We start from the raw sequence: 6,000 nt of genomic DNA on the forward strand, positions 1-6,000 counted from the left end.
CTGATGGGCAAAACATGGAGTCAACAAGGGTTGTTGTAGCATGAAGTACATTCAAGTGTTTTTATGAAAAATGTCCTTCATAGATGAATTAAAATCTGTCATGCATGCTGCCGATTGCGGGGTAAGTGATTTTTTCTAATGGGAAAGACACTTAAGAGGAAATTGAGGGAGACCTCAGGGTGAACTGAGGTCATTAGGTGCAGAATTTGTTTGGCAGCACTTGCATTTGTTGACTGTAGGTGAGAAGACAGGCCAAAGCAACAGGTAGAGGACTGATGGTCCTTCTCTGATCATACATTGTCTTTGCTTTATTTTTTCTGATGAAGAGAGGTCAGTGCTGTTTTTAGTTCCTGAAACCTTTAAAAAGACAAGGTTACATCAGTGTAGATATGTATGACATTTATTACAGCTACAGATTGGTTCTCCTTTTGATTAAAATGATTTCGATTTAGAAAGACCATGAAGGAAAAAGCTGAACGCTGCCATGCCCTGGAACTGCACATATTTGACCTTCTTGAGGGTGTAAGAGTGCTGGTTGTAATTTCTGAGAATTGGGAGCCCTTAAACCTATGGAAAGAGCTACAGTAAGAGTTAGGAATGAAATGGAGCTCTGTTGTTTGAGTAATCATATTTTACAGTTCCAGGAGTTGGAACTTGTGTCCAGTGGGTAACAATCAGAGTGGACTCACACTGTCGGATTCAGACCAGACAGACAAATGAAACTGTTCAAATGATGTTTTCTAAGAGACTCTCTTCTTGTATTAGCAGTGTATTTTGAATGTTTTAGCTTATTATGTACACCTGCATCCATCTGTTTGTCTGAGAATCTTTCTGTATGTGTTTAGTTTTCTTTATTTTTACAGTGATGGTCATGATAATGCAGCTGAGAGCAGAGACAGATTTGAGACTTCAATGTTAGTGTGTTCAGTGACACTATAGAGTGTATATTTTCTTATTGTTTGTCTACTGGGTTTTCTCAGTTCACCACCTTAAAGGACAGATTCACATTTTTCAAGTCTATCTCAAAACAATAATGATATGCCCAAAGATATGAGATAGAATGTTAGAAACATTGAATGTGACACAAAATACACTCATTGCGCAAAAGACAACTTATAACTTGAGTTTTTCTTTTAATTTCAGTCAGCAATGGTAACATTGTGCTCACCAGAGTATTGGTTAAGAAGTCTGACCGCCCGGTCTAGAAACAGGAGTAGTCAGCTGATCAGACAGGAAATAAACAAACCTCCAATTAGTCTCACTTAATTTGAAGAGGAAATGAAGATGAAAAATAAAATCATTACCTTTTGTAAGCATTCATCAGTGTACAGATTCAACTTTGACCACTGTATTATGTATAGCTTCATGCACACTACCACTGCCTCCTAAATGTTGCTGATTCAAATCATCATCTTTAATTTGAACCTCATATTTTTTACATATTGTTTTTTTGCTGCAACACGGGACACAGATCATCACAAGATGACAACATATATTGTTAAGTATTTTTTTAAAATGAAAAACATGATAGATCTGTCTTTATAAATAATTATTAGCGGGAACCACCAAAGTGAATAAAATAGAGTAGCTGAGTGAACTCCTCAGTCACCTACTGAATATTTGAAGCTCAAACTGGCTAATCAAGTTTGACCTGTAAAAATCTGATTTGGGTACAGTCCTAGCGTCCACTGTCTTCCTTTATAATTAGAGAATATTGATGATGAATAGATAATGATAATAGTAGACAATCTGGTTAAACTGTTAGTTTGTTTAAAACCTGTCGTATTGTCTGAGTACTGTTGGACTCATTTTTAGTGATGTTACCTCCCTCATCTCAGCTATTAAATTGGTGAATGCAATATTATTATAATTGATAACTGATGGACAAAATAACAAAAGACAAAAACTTTCCCATCGAAACAATCCCACAATTGAAGCTTAGTAGTTGAACTGTTTGTATGCTGCCCTGCTGTTAGAAGGATGACATGATTCAGTCAGTAGGTTTTGTTAAGAGGAAATGGATAACAAGGCAGTTATTGTGTTGCTGTTGGTTTAGTATAAGTGTAAAAATAAACTCAGTCAGTCAGTTGTTAAGAGTTGAACCACAAACCTTCACCAGCCCAGCAGGGTTTATTGTGAAACCAAAGCCAGTGACGCGGCCTTCAATTAGCCCAAGCTTTTTTATCATCATGAACCCAGATCCACTTCTAACCTGGCCACATTCACCTCACTGGCTCAACCTCAACTAATGGCACCTTGTAAAGACAGAGACGAGAGGGGAGGTGGGTGGTGGAGAAGCCACAGTTTTCTCAAAATAGCTGCATGGACTCGGATCAATGGAGACATCATTAGAGAGATGCTGCCATTAGCTGCTGCAAGGCCTGCTATTACTGTGAGATCACTTGTGATGAGGAGCTATTATGTGGCCTGAGGCAAGACCCCCAAGGTTCAAGCAAGTACCAAACACACACACACACACACACACGCCGCAGAGATGTGGTGGCAGCTGGGTGAGGGGAGTACTTCTGCAGGCTGTTCTTATTAAAGGGAGCACGCTGTTGTGGGGAGGGGTATTGAACTATGGAGGGGCGGTGGAGGTTAAATGTTGCTGGTACCTCGTGAACAAATGTTTGAATGTTACATTTCTACTGTGTTGGAGTCTGATTTCTGAAAAAAAGAACCGCATTGTCTGTTTCTTAATTATAGTGGAGTGAAGAAGATCAGTATGAAAAAGGAAATTTACACACACACACACACACACACACACACACACACACACACACACACACACACACACACACACACACACACACACACACTGTAACCCACCAGATGTAATAAAGGGAAGTTGACCACAAGAGCTGCTTGAATGAAGATGGCGGAACAGCATGGTGGTATGAACGATGCTTGCTGTGGCCTTTCCTTACAGAGACAAAATAGTTTATCTGACAGCTTCTCAAAAGAAGTTTTTAAACTAAGTTACAGAATAAGTTGATGTACAGTCAAAAGCTTCTATTAGACATTAAAAAACCACTGCTGTAATCACCAACTGATGGAGCTAAATCAGCTGGTAGAACATGGTCAGCAATGCCATTGTTGCGGGGGATTTTATCAGGCAAGTTTAAAGTCTGTTTTACCCAAATTTTATCAGCATGTGAAATGTGCTACAAGGGGAGACGATACCTTGGACTTGGTGTACACAAATATCAAGGATGCATACCCTTTACCTCATATTGGCAAATCTGACCATCTGATTGTGATGCTAACACCTGCATACAGGCCCAAGGTGAAACAGGAACCTCCAGTAACAAAGGAGAATAGAGTGTGGCCACAGGAGGCGACTGTAACACTGGAGGGTTGCTTTGAATGCACACAACGGAATATTTTCAGGGAAGCTACATGCTAGGTGCTTTAGGGCCTGTGCTGGGCACTCCGGTGTGTCTCTCTCTATCTCTCTGCCTCTCTCTCTTCAGATCCTGAGCTGATTGCAGCATGAGGCTCTGATTAGTGCAACTCAGTACACCTGGCCAGTGTCCTGGTGGGGTGGTGATTAAAGCCCTGTCTCTTTCTCATTTGCTCACTCGCTCCCTGAGAACAGCAGCACATCTTGGTTCTGTTGGCGTTACTCTTTTGTTCTTATGTTTTCCATCATACAACACCCTTGCAGCACATTTGCCATTTACAACATTACTACACAACTGACTGACACACCCCACAGTTATTGTTTTGTTGCACATTCAGTTCAGCTTTTGATTATTGTAATCAATTAAATATTTCTTTGGTACCTTTTTAAAACCGCGTGCTTCCTCCTTTTTGATACGGCCTTTGAGCCAGGTCGTGTCAAATTGGGGGCTCGTCGTCATTCTATTTGCCAAAGCTTTAGTGGATAGTTACTGAACTTGGTGTTTTCTTGGTGGTTGCTTGATTGCCGCACACCTGTGAGCCAATTACCCTCTGCCCTTGCTTAATGTAAGGTAGCGGGGGTTGTTAGAAGTACACATGGCTTAAGTGGATAGGTGAGAAGTTTTTTCCTCTTTGTACTACTGTTAGTGTAGTTTGAAGCTCTGATGGTAATTTGGTTGTTCTGGAGGAGGTGCATGGTTTAATATTTAAGGTTAATTTGTTCTAGCTTTAGGCAGTCTGTGTTGTTAACCTGGTTTGTGCGCGCTGTCTGTGGTAGTGTTTTTCACAGGCTTGTTGTCTTGTGCTGCTTGTCAAGGTAGGTGTTGATTTGTGTGTGTCACATTGGATTGTGCTAGTGATGTGTCGTTCGCGAACGAGCCGGCTCTAAGAGCCGATGCTTTGTAGTGAATGAGAAGAGCCGATGCCCGTCGGAGAGAGCCGAATCTTCAGCCTCCTGCTCAGCAGTCCGTTTGGCTGAGAATCCATGCAGGCAGTGGCGGGAGTTTATTTTGATGGGCACACCATTCGGCCAATCACATGCGAGGACAGACAGGAATCACACCATTATGTGAAAGAAGGAAGGGGGGCAGACGCTCCAAAGACAGCAGAGACAGAGGAGGATGTGAGTGCAAGCATGTCGATGTGTTCAGTTGTTCTGTGTTCAGTTCAAGGTTTTTCAGGTGTTCAAAGGTTTGAACAAAAGTAACTTTTTTTTGTAATGAAAAAAATGCATACAAATAAGGCTTTTATGAAAACACTGAATGAAAACTTGCTTAGCAATACACAAACCATTCATAATTGCTAAATAAAGGCTAATGTAGAACGCTCAGAGTGATACTAAATGAAGAGCCGTTTGGGAGCCGTAAGAGCTGGCTCTTCTAAGGGAGCCGAGCCAAAAGAGCCGAATCTTTGAAAAGAGCCGGTTTGCCCATCACTAGATGCGTTCCCCCTGTTAGGCTTACAGCATTTTCCCTTTGGAATCTGCTTGTCCGTGTCTGTAGTGTGGGGTGACAGCGGTTAGAGCAGTCGTCTCGGGAGCATGTCCATGGTTTTTGGTGGCGTTGCCAGATGACTGGTCACGTCACCACCATCCCCTGAGCAATCCAGACTTGACATTGAAAAAACTAAACTTGAATTGATAAGAGGGTAAACTTGCAGCTGGGGTATCCGCTAGTAGTTCGTGGGTTTCAGGGTTTAATGATCAGGATTTCGATATTTTCCTTGTACCAAAATTCAATGAAAAAGATTCAGAGACATTCTTTTCTCTCTTTGAACGTGTCGCTGAGGTCTGTAATTGGCCAGAGTCCATGTGGACATTAATGTTGCAGTGCTTACTGGCAGGGCTCAGGAGGCCTATGCAAGTTTAAGTTCAGAGGATAGTAAGAAGTACTCATTAGTTACAAATGCGGTGTTAAGAGCTTTTGAGCTGGTTCCGGATGCATAACGCAAACGTTTTTGTACGTGGCGGAAAGGTGAGAAGCAAACTCACTTGGAATTGGCGGGTGATCTGGCAAGGCACTTTGACCGCTGGTGTTCTCGAGCAATTTAAAAACACGTTACCTGAACATATTGCTAATCACATCAGCGACCAGAAAGTGAAAACCGCTGCGCACGCTGCTGCGTTGGCAGATGAATATGTGCTGAGGCACAGAGATGGATTTGGTGAGCGGTGTTTAGCCAGCACCCTCGTGCTCATAATGGTAATGGCCATGGAGACAGGACACATTCAGGTTCATATGCAGTGGGCAGTTCGGCTAAAGGGGTTGCATGTGAGGCTACAAATGATCATGATGCTCGTAGTCGTGAGGAAAGAACCTTTTAACTACTGTTACAAAAAGGGCCATTTAAAATGCTCTCAAAGCTAAGTCAAACTCCAACCTCCAGTCTGTCTCTCAACCTAGGGCTAAAGGTGCATCTATGGCTGTGTTGGTGCCAAGTTCGCTGCCTCTGGTTGTAAATTGGGGGGGGCGGACTCACTGTCAAAGTCCTGAAATTGAAAGTTAGATTTTCTTGGTGATGGTTTTGGCTAGACATTAGGTATATAAAGGGATTGGAGAATCTCTCTAGGGCCTATTAGGTAAGGGTTGGGAGAGGGGC

The sequence above is a fragment of the Scomber scombrus genome, chromosome 8 (assembly GCF_963691925.1).
Source record: "Scomber scombrus chromosome 8, fScoSco1.1, whole genome shotgun sequence".
NCBI classification, from domain to species: domain Eukaryota; kingdom Metazoa; phylum Chordata; class Actinopteri; order Scombriformes; family Scombridae; genus Scomber; species Scomber scombrus.